This window comes from Thamnophis elegans, unplaced genomic scaffold (assembly GCF_009769535.1).
Source record: "Thamnophis elegans isolate rThaEle1 unplaced genomic scaffold, rThaEle1.pri scaffold_62_arrow_ctg1, whole genome shotgun sequence".
NCBI classification, from domain to species: Eukaryota; Metazoa; Chordata; class Lepidosauria; order Squamata; family Colubridae; genus Thamnophis; species Thamnophis elegans.
In genome coordinates this window covers 755133-766004 of record NW_022473900.1, presented here as the reverse complement: position 1 = coordinate 766004, position 10872 = coordinate 755133, and the positions used below count along the sequence as shown (strand labels likewise).

Genomic DNA, 10872 nt, shown 5'->3' with positions numbered 1-10872 from the left:
TCAAAGGAGTTTCTGCTGCTGCGCCAGGATTTTACTTTTGTTTCTTGAAAAGCTGCCGAAATGCTAAAATTAAAAACCATTCAAAACAGGGGGAACCTCAGTGTGGATCCCAGCCGCGACTAAAGGAAATAGTGAAGGAAACTGGTTCCACGCCTGCTGTGGAAAGAGAAGGGACTTTTCCTCTTGTCTTCGTAAGTGGCTTCTACCTTGTATCCTTGTTCCCATGCGTTGTGTAGAGCTCCCTCTAGTGTTTGGATCCTGTATTTTAAGATAGCACAAACCGCTTCTGGATAGAAAAGCAGGATGTTTGGTTATATCCAGGTATCCTACATTTAACAACAAAAAATGACAACATATAAAAATATTTCTATTATATGCAAAAGATTGCAAATTAGAGTAAAGCCAGCAGTTATTCCTTTCCCATAAGGGCTCCCAGCTTCAGATGAGGATGAGTCTTCTGGGAGACAAGCTTCTTCAACCCCTCCCTCAAAACAAAATCTGGGCTCTATGAATTATGTCACTTCAGTTTAAAAACTAGAGAACCACATGATGAATATTCTTCTCTGGGACAGGAGGCTGCTGGAAAGTTAATATCAAATCCTCCTCAGGGGACTGTGGAAGAAAGCGCTCTCCCACGGGTGAATGCATGCATAAAGGCACCTGCCCTTCCTTTTTCCTCTGGGCCACAAACCCAGAAAGTTTGGGGAACTCTGATTTAGGGGAGAGTGTTTAAATCAGAAAGTGCCAGAGCAATAATAAAAACATGGTATTTCACATGTCAGATGAAACAACCGGAAAGTTAGTAAAGCTTAAGTTACAAAGGAATGGATAGAGAGGGAGGGTGGGAGGAGGGGAAAATTAGAGACAGATCCAGAGTCAGGTCATTTGTTAATAAGACCTTCCAACTTGTCCATTTTGAAAAGATATTTTATTCGAGAAGCAGAGACTGTGCCTCCGGACAGAACATAGATAACAGCCGGATTCAATCCATGTCACCTTGGTTAAACACACACATACATACAAGGGCCTCCTATTGCATTAGAAGGTACATATTCATAAGCATGTAAGCCACAAAACAGAAACCAACCTTAGGTAAATATAATACTGGTCCTGCAGCTGCTACCTCTTCCACCTCAGAACAAGTAAATACATGATCAATAGGCACCTGCACAATATCATATATTTCTCAGGACAGAACATAGATAAGAGCCGGATTCAATTCATGTCATCTTGGTTAAACAAACATATAAATTCTACCCCATGCATGTCAGGTGAGATGAACTAAGTCTAACTTGCTATTTTCACTTTCCAGGTTGAGTCACATATCTGAAGTAACAGTTGATTGCATGGTGCTTACATCAACTTGCAACGGAGAGAAGAAGAACTGGGCAAAATTCACAACACCTTTTAGTCTTTGTATGCACATCACAGAAAGCCAACACTAGCTGTAGGACAGTAGATGATCCGGTCTTTGCCATGTCAGGCAGCATCTTCCCCAATTCATCTCCCCTTCATCCAGGAGTAGCAAACTGGGGCGATTCCCTTTGCTCACCTGGTCCCAGAAGACATGGCCCCAGTAGTCTTCACTTGATGTGCCGTTGGAAAGGCCTCCTGGGCTGATTCCAGAGAAAGGGAAGTTAGCAGCGCCCAGAGGAGGAATGGCACTCAGCAGGTAATACAGGCAGCCATATATGGCCTGGCTGAAGGGAAGAGGCCCATCCACATCTACACAGCAGCCTTCCCAGAGTGCTGCCCATGCCTGGGTGTGAGACAGATATAAGGAACCCGATCCAACCAGGGACATCCCTTCACAAAAGGTTCTTTGCACAACCTCTTCAGACTCTGCTACGGCCGTGAGGAACTCCCATCTCTGCTCCTTCTGGTGTCCAGGGAGGGTCACTCATTGGGGCACCGGGGTCCAGATCATGTGTACAGTAGGTTGAGGAGGGGGACTCTATGTCTGGGACCAATGTCTTTCCATAGAGATAGCTAAAGAGTCCTTATATTTCTCTCTGGATATTAGAGGATCTACTAAACACAGAAACATCACTGGAATTTTATACTCATTGAGCACAAAGACTTTGCTTTGAATATCTTTTGAACTCTAATCTAAACCTTTTCCATCTCCCCATTCTTCTTTTCCTTTGTATCTCTGCCTATACCTTTTAAGTGCAATGGCCAATGGTTCTCTTCTCCCTCAATCTCTCTGCCTCGTAGACCAAGCTACTTAGGAGTTCAAGAGTTGTAGAGCCAGCATATCTGGAAGACAGCAGGGTGAGGAATGCAGTATTAGTCATAGTCCACCCTTTCTTATAATCCAAAGCATCCTCTTAACATGATAGGCATTTCCTGACAGCCTCCCTGTGTCCTCTGGAGGGGACTGCATTTATTCCCTATTCACAGAATCCATCAGAAAAACAACTAAGCTCTGTTACTGGAGTCTTTCAATGCTTGGCCAGGAGCACAGAAAACATTCCCAAAATAATACTCAGTGAACTCCCAGGAAATCTGGCCCTTTCTGCAAGTCCAAGTCTGGACTCTCTGGTTTGAACTGGGTGTGGAGATTCACTGTGATGGGTTTAGTTTTGAGGGCTGATCTTGAGATTGTTATGCTGGAAGCCAGAAGATGGAGAAGAGACTTGTGGGCATAGACTGTGTGAGTAGCTGTGTATCCTGAGCACTGAGCTGTATGGAGATAGGTCCCTGCAGACGGAAGGAAAGAGTCAGTTTGAATGCATACCGTAAATTCTCATGTCGAATCTACTTTGCAATTTCACATAAGGAAAAGGGTCTGGCATAAGAAATTGAAGCATGGCTGACAATATAATCCTTCTGTGATTTGATGAACTGAAATATCAAAATAGATCTTTGTGATTGTCTTCTTAACAATTAAATTAAATCCAATTCAATAAATGAAAGATAATCCATTGTTTTGCCAAGTGTCACCCAATTGGTCTTTTGGATCCAGAGACAATAAACATACCAGCGAATAAAGACATTTTAGGCCTTATTATTAACTTAAGCTAAAAGATTTAAAAGTTTAATACAAAAAGCATTTATATCAAGCAAGCTGATTCCCAATTTCTTACAAGATGTTGGGAGCTCCTTCATAAGGACAGCAGTGATACTCCATTGGAGGGGGGATGGCAATGTTCCCAGTACACTGGGCTAGGTTCTGTGCAGAAGCTCCCAGCTTAAAGGCCATTACTAGAGTTTTTATTAACCTGACATCGTGACTTTATCCAGATTGCAAGACCTGACCTGGACAGGGAGGCACCTGACTCTGGGATGGGAGTTAAAGAGTCCAAGACTTTTATAGATACGTTTTGCACCTAGGGGAACATTTCCCCTCCCTTCACCTTTGTTCAGCAACCAAGAGTGAAAAATAAGCAGGTTAACTAAGACTGAATTCTACATTTTCCAACTTTTCTTAAGTAAGTCACGAGAAATCAAAATATGTCACTAAGTTCCTCAAAATACAAGGTGAAAAGTGAAAATGTTCTCCAGATTTTGAGCACTCTGTACTGTCATTAAAATACATTCCTATCTTGAAAATTCTTTTTTTTTTCGAACAGAACTTTTTTATTTTTCTTTAAAAAAAACACAAATATGTCATCATTTGTCAATCATTAAGACATTGAAGTACAATTTTTTTTGTTGTGTGTACCCCTCCCTCCCTCCACCCCCCACCCCCCTCCTCCTTCCCCCCCCCCGACTTCCCAGAACCCGTACACAGTATGGATTTTTAACTAACACAGTCTAAAATCTATTGAGAAAAAAGAAATAAAGAAATTAATGACATTCTAGATTGACCTTAGCTTCTTCTTACTGAACTGACTTTTAACAGTTTAAATCATTTCTGATCTTAAGCATAGGCTAACTGGAATTTCTTAGTCCCGTATTTATTTTGTATATAGTCAATCCATTTTTTCCAGTCTCGTTTATATCTCTCATTTGAATGATCTTTGAGATATGCCGATATTTTAGCCATTTCAGCTAAGTTTGTTACTTTCAATGTCCATTCTTGGATTGTAGGCAAGTCTTCCTTCTTCCAATATTGTGCCACCAACAGTCTTGCTGCAGTTATCAGGTGCAGAATCAAATTGGTCTCTACCACTGTAAAGTCAGTACATATACCTAGTAAAAATAACTGAGGACTAAACTTTATCCATCTTTTAAAAACATTTTGCATGACCCACCATATTTTTATCCAAAATGCCTTAACCTTTTGGCAGGTCCACCATATATGATAATATGTAGCATCGAGAGAACCACACCTCCAACATTTAGGCTGTACATTCGGATACATAGAAGCCAACTTTTTAGGATCTAAATGCCATCTATAGAACATCTTGTAAAAATTTTCTCTCAGATTTTGAGCTTGTGTAAATTTCACATTTCTTACCCAGATTCTTTCCCATGTATCCAACATTATTGGTTCCTCAATATTTTGAGCCCATTTTATCATACAATCTTTAACTAATTCTGTTTCCGAATCCATCTGTATTAATACATTATATATCCTCTTTATATGCATTAAGCTTTGATCTCTTATTTGTTTAAACAGATTATCCTCAACTTGAATAAAACCAATTTTTTGATCTATTTTCCACCTAGCCTTTAATTGCCCATACTGGAACCATGTTTGAACTACCTTCTCCTCTTTTAATACCTCTAAAGATTTTAATTGTAATACCCCCCTTTCCGAGGTAAGAAGCTGTCTGTAAGTAATTCTGTCCTGTTTTTGTGCTGTATTCATATTTTCAATTGCGTGTCTAGGAATTGCCCACATGGGTATCTTGTCATTTAATTTATATTGGTATTTCTTCCAGACCCGCAATAAAGCATTTCTTAAAATATGACTTTTAAAGTTCTTATCCAATTTTTTGTTGAATAACAGGTAAGCATGCCAACCAAATACCAGATCGTGTCCCTCAATGTTCAATATTCTATCATTGGTTAAATGAATCCAATCACTAATTACAGATAATGCCACTGCATCATAATATAGTTTTAAATTAGGTAGTTTCAATCCTCCTCTCTCCCGTACATCTTGCATTATTTTCATCTTTACCCTCGGCTTCTTTCCTGCCCACACAAATTTGTTGATACCCTTCTGCCATTCTAAAAGGTTCGCATCTTTTTTAAGTATAGGTAACATTTGGAAGAGAAATAAAAATTTTGGTAAAATGTTCATTTTCACCTTCGCTATCCTACCCAGCAAAGATAAGTGCAATTTCTCCCATTTTTTCATCTCTGTCTGTATGCTATGCCAAAGTGGTTCATAATTATGCTTATATAATTTCCCATTTGAAGTTAAAATGTTAACTCCAAGATATTTGACTTTTTTAACTACCTCACATCCTAGCATCACTCCTAATTCTTCCTTTTGTTTAATATTCATATTTATAGCTAATATTTTGGTTTTTCCTAAGTTTATTTTAAAGCCCGACACTTGACCATATTGATTAATCATATTCATTAAAACCATACTGGATTCCTGTGGTTGTTCCAATATTATGACCAAATCATCCGCAAAAGCGCGGACTCTATATTCTTGCTGCCTAATCTTGATCCCTTTTAAACCATCCAAGCCCCGTATTTTATTCAACAATACTTCCAAAGTTATAATAAACAATAATGGGGACAAAGGACAGCCCTGTCTTGTACCTTTTCCAATTTGAAAAGAGTCTGTTAGACTTCCATTGACTATGATTTGTGCTGTTTGCTGTTGGTATATTGCTTTAATTGACTGTAAAAAATTATCTCCTATCTGCATTTTTTGCAGTATCTTCAACAGAAATTGCCAGTTAACTCGATCAAAGGCCTTCTCAGCATCCAAAAATATAAACGCAGCAGGGATCTGGTTGTTCTTTCCCAAATATTCTAATGCATTAATAATTAATCTAACATTACTTTTCATCTGTCTCCCTTGTATAAAACCTGTTTGGTCCGTATGTATCAATTGTTGAGTGACCAACATTAACCTATTTGCTAATATTTTAGTAAAAATTTTATAATCTACATTCAGTAATGAAATAGGTCTATAATTTTTGGGTTGAGTAGTATCTTGATCTTCTTTGGGTATCAAAGATATAAATGCTGTCTTCCAAGATGGAGGGACTTTACCTTCCGTTTGAATCATATTAAATAATTCTCTAAGAGGTTCTACCATTTCTAACTGTAAGTTTTTATAGTAAACCGCTGTCAAGCCATCTGTACCTGGTGCTTTCCCTGACTTTAATTGCTTAATTACCTGCAGGATTTCCCCCGAGGTTATTGGTTGATTCAATTTTTGCCTGTGTTCTTCTCTAACTGAAGGTATTTTCTCTTTGTCTAAATATTTGTCTATGTCTAAACCATTAATTTTATCCCCTTTATACAGTTCTGTAAAAAATTCCCAGAAAGCCTTTTGAATCTCTTCCTGTTGAAACACCTCCTTCCCTCTGTAAATCAGTTTAGATATATTTTGAGTTTTCCTTTTTTTCCTAATCTGATAAGCTAACCATCTGCCAGGTTTGTTTGCATTACAAAAAGTATTGTGTTTTGCATATAATAGATTAGTAGCCACCTGGTCAGAGATCAACATGTCAAATTGAGATTTTAATATGTTAATAGCTTCCTTAACCTTTGTATCGTCTGGGTTCATTGTTAACTCCAGCTCTTTTCTCTTAATTTCCTCTTCCAGTTCTGTTCGTTTTAACCCTTGCTTATTTCTATGTGTTTTATTTATATTCATCAAAACTCCTCTCATATACGCTTTGCTTGCGTCCCATACAAATTCCATAGATGTACCCTTATTCATATTCAAAACAAAATATTCAGATAGTAATTTTTTACAATCATTAATATACTTTTCATATCTAAATAAGTTTTCATTCAATCTCCAAGACCTTCTTGCCTGCACTACCCTTCCCAACTCCATCCAAACTGGGTTATGGTCCGAAAGGATCCTAGCTGCAATCTTTGTTTTCTTAACCCTAGAAAGCAAATCATTAGTGGTTAGAATAAAATCAATCCTTGAGAGGGATTGATGCCTGTCCGAGAAGAAAGTGAAGTCACATTCCTCTGCATTTCTTTCTCGCCAAATATCTCTCAATTCAAAATCATCCATAATGTCAAAGAAAGATTTGGGTAACTTTGCTCGCATCTTGGTATTTAGGCGGGAAATCTTCTTATCTCTCTTAGTGTCTATCACTCCATTCCAGTCACCCAATAGTATACAGGAACTATAGTCCCACTGTACTAATTTAGCATGAAGATTTCTATAGAATCTATCTTGCTGTTGATTGGGAGCATAAATTCCCAAAAGTAATGTCTTTTTCCCTTCTAAGATTAAGTCTAAAGCGATATATCTTCCGAAGGGATCTGCTTCTATTAATTCAGCTTTCATATCTTTTCTTAAGTATACAACTATACCATTCTTCTTTTCCATAGCAGAGGCTGCAAAATGTTGACCAAGTTTTGAGTTAATCAAATATTTTTGATCAGTTGACTTGATATGAGTTTCTTGCAAACAAATTACATCGTTCTTAAACTGTTTGAGATAATGAAATATTTTCTTCCTCTTCTGTGGAGAGTTCAGTCCGTTGACATTCCATGTTAAAATCTTAGTTGTCATCTTTGGTTGGTTGAAGCATTTTTAGAGCTTCCTGCACGGCCTGTTTAACCTTAGGTCTAGCTCCTCCCATTGCTTCCAGATTTGTTGTTGTAGATCCTTGATCGATGGCCGATGATTGTTGATGCTGTTGCTTTTTAGCTTGTTTCTCCATACGTCTAGTAGTCATGCGGCTAGGTCTTGGTTCCATAGCACCTTGCACTTCTAGAGAAGAGAGATGCTCCATCTTGTCTGGTGGTTGTGTAGTTTGCTGTCTATCCTGTCCTTCTTGTGGTCTTTCTCTAGGTCCAGATGGTGCAGGGTGTCCGGCCTTCAATATATTATAATAAAAATCTCGGGCTTTCCATACAGAGTTGAGGCGGTACCTTTGCTTATCAAATGTAAATATGATGCCGAATGGTGCATCCCATCTATACTGTATCTGACGATTTCTGAGTTCTTCGACCAAAAAAGCGTAGTCTCTCCTGGCTCTTAACATTTGAGGTGGTATCTCTTTCAAAACAGCCAGGTCTTGACCGCCAATTTGAAGCTTAGTGTTATAAGATGCTTGCAGTACCATATTTCTAAACTCTCTTGTAGTAAAATATATAACGATGTCTCGAGGAAGCTGCTTCTGCTTTGCCAGCCAGGAGTTAACGCGGTAAGCTTTGTCAATTTGCCAGTCTTGATTGGTCCCTGGTCTTCCCATCAGGCGGTCAAAAGCTTCCGATAGGATCTGTTTCAGGTTCTCCTGTTTCTCCTCACGCAGCCCCCTTACTCTTAATGCGAACTCCATTTGTCGGTACTGTATCATAATAATTTCTTTTTCAGCATTTTCCACTTTTTGTTCCACCACCTCTGTTTTCAATGTCAAGTTAGCATTGGCATCATTAAGAACCTCTAGAGTATCTTCCACTCCAGAAATATGTTCTGTTAATACAGTTACAAGACTCAGCATATCGTCTCTAATTTTATCAACCTTAGCATCAAATTTCTCATACAGCTCCTGTTTAAGTCCTTTTATTTCACTTTTAATTTCTTCTTTCATTTCTTTTATTTCCTCTTTTCTCTCCTGCTTTACCACCTCTCTATTATCTCTAAACTTATCTTCCATTTTAATTGTCTGTGCATTAAGAGCCTCGCTTAGATTACTCAGGAAAAATTCTTTCGTTAACACATCCCCAGCAGGGGGTGTAGGAAGCGGAGGCTGCAGCTTTGTGCCAGGCACTGAGGATGTGCCCCTGGAAGTAGAGGGTGACGACTTCAAGTTAATATTTGGTTTTGAGGCCATTTCAAAATTTATCTGCCTGCAGTTAATAAAACTCTATTGCCTGAATATGCAGCTTTAAGTAAAGAGGCTTTTATTTTGAAGTTTAAGGCTTGGCAAAACTTTCAGTGAGTAAACATTGTAACAAGACCATTCAGCAGATTCATCACCATTTAACTTCCAAATAAGCAAGGTTAATGAAGGAGTAAAATTCTTCTATTGTGAAACCAAAACAAATGATAAGCAATCTCTTTTGTTTTGAATTCTTGTGAGGATTAGCAAAAAGTGTTCATTATTACCGGAGAAACCAGCCTGCTCGGCGCCATTTTAAAAGCCTCTGAGTAAATAATTTTTCGGAGGAGAAAAAGAAAAGAAGCTAAAATGTTGATAAGCAATTATTGTCCACAGTAAACGGATTCAGCTCGTGATAAGAATAAATCAAACAAAACTTTGAGCAGAGTGGGAGAGACCTACTTTGTCCTGCACAAGGCAGTTTGAAGTTCCCAGCACGGACAGCCGTTCTGCCTTGGGCTAGCCCCCCTTTCCTTGCAAGCACAAAAGCTGCAAAAATCGAAGAGCATTTGCCAGCAAAACAGTTTCTTCTTTTCTTCTTGCCTGAAGGATAAGAAAACCTGATAAGACGTCAGATGGAAGATCCTCTAAACAGGTACGTAGCCAGGAATTCGGAGGCAGCTGATTTTTTGCTGCCCCCACCAGTAGGCTCCTCCCAGGAAGTCCCTATCTTGAAAATTCTTGTCTTCTTCCAGGTTGGAGGTTTTAGGAGGTTTTAGGAGGTTGGACAAGACATGCTGGACACCAACTCACGTCATCCTGTTTCTAATGGGGACTATTTTGCTGCATCTGGAGATCTAGTTGGAGAGGCTGTTTTAAAAGATGCTTTTCAAAATAGGTTCATTTGACAGATTTTCAGATTCCTTTATGAGCTAGGAAGGGATTCAAATTTCAGATAGTTCAGTCTGAATTTTCTATTTTCCACCCCTTTTTCTCCTTTTTAAATCGTAGTTTCACATTGTCTTTCAAAAGAAAAGCTCATTTCTATATTCAGCATGTGAGTTGAAGAAAGCTGCCCTGACAGGGTAGCAGGAATGTATTGGCCACAGAAACAATGTAGATGAGGAGGGTGGCATTGCCTCTTACTTGTCCTGGTGTCCAAACAGAAGGTCTCCCTCAAGTCATCAGCCCCATCCACATCCATTTTGACATTAAGGGGACTGGGGAGATCTGCCCGGTGTGTCTGTCCAACTTCTCCATTGTACACCCCGTTGACATGGAGGATGTCCCTGTAGATTCAGGTGCCCAGATAGGCGTTGGTCAACGTTGGGAGGAGTCTGGCATCAGAACGCAGAGCGTCCGTGGTAAATATGGCAGGGTCTTCACCCACCACTGCCATCTCAAGAAGAGGGAGGGAGCAATGGCTGGAGTTCCAGCTGGAGAGAAAAACAAGGCACACAATATGTACTTTATCTCAGTGTTTCTCACCCATGGGAACTTGTGGGTGGATTTCAACGCTCAGAATTCCCCAGGTGACTGGAATCCACCCATCTTAAAGTTCCCAAGAGTAGAAATGCTGCTCTGTTTGCATGGCATTTTGCCAAGGGATGGATTTCCATGCCCATCATCCCCCCCATCTCACATGGTACCAAAGGTCAGCTTAAAATCCACGTGGGGAAAAGGACCCATTCTGTGTGGTGAGGGTGCAAAGGAGAGGCAGGAAGGCAAGTCTTACAGAATTTGGGGAAGGGGCAATCCACCAGCAATTCCTCATCAGCTAGTAGGGACTAATGGGAAATGTAGTCCAAAACTTGAGGCTGCTGGTTTTTAGGGAAGTAAAGAACCAGCCCATCCACACAGAAATATTCCCAAGGAACAGAGGAAGCTCCGAAAAGAGGCGCCGGTCATCAGTCCAGAAGTGGGAGGGCATCACCTGTCCAGCCCAAGTCAGTCTGCCTAGGCCTCGATTACAGGAAGTCCAAAGCTTCAGAGGACC

At 39.7% G+C, this 10872-nt stretch overlaps 1 pseudogene; it reads right to left on the bottom strand.

The window, feature by feature from the left end:
* LOC116523611 lies at nucleotides 1–10356 on the bottom strand (annotated as a pseudogene).
* Nucleotides 10357–10872: the final 516 nt, after the last annotated feature.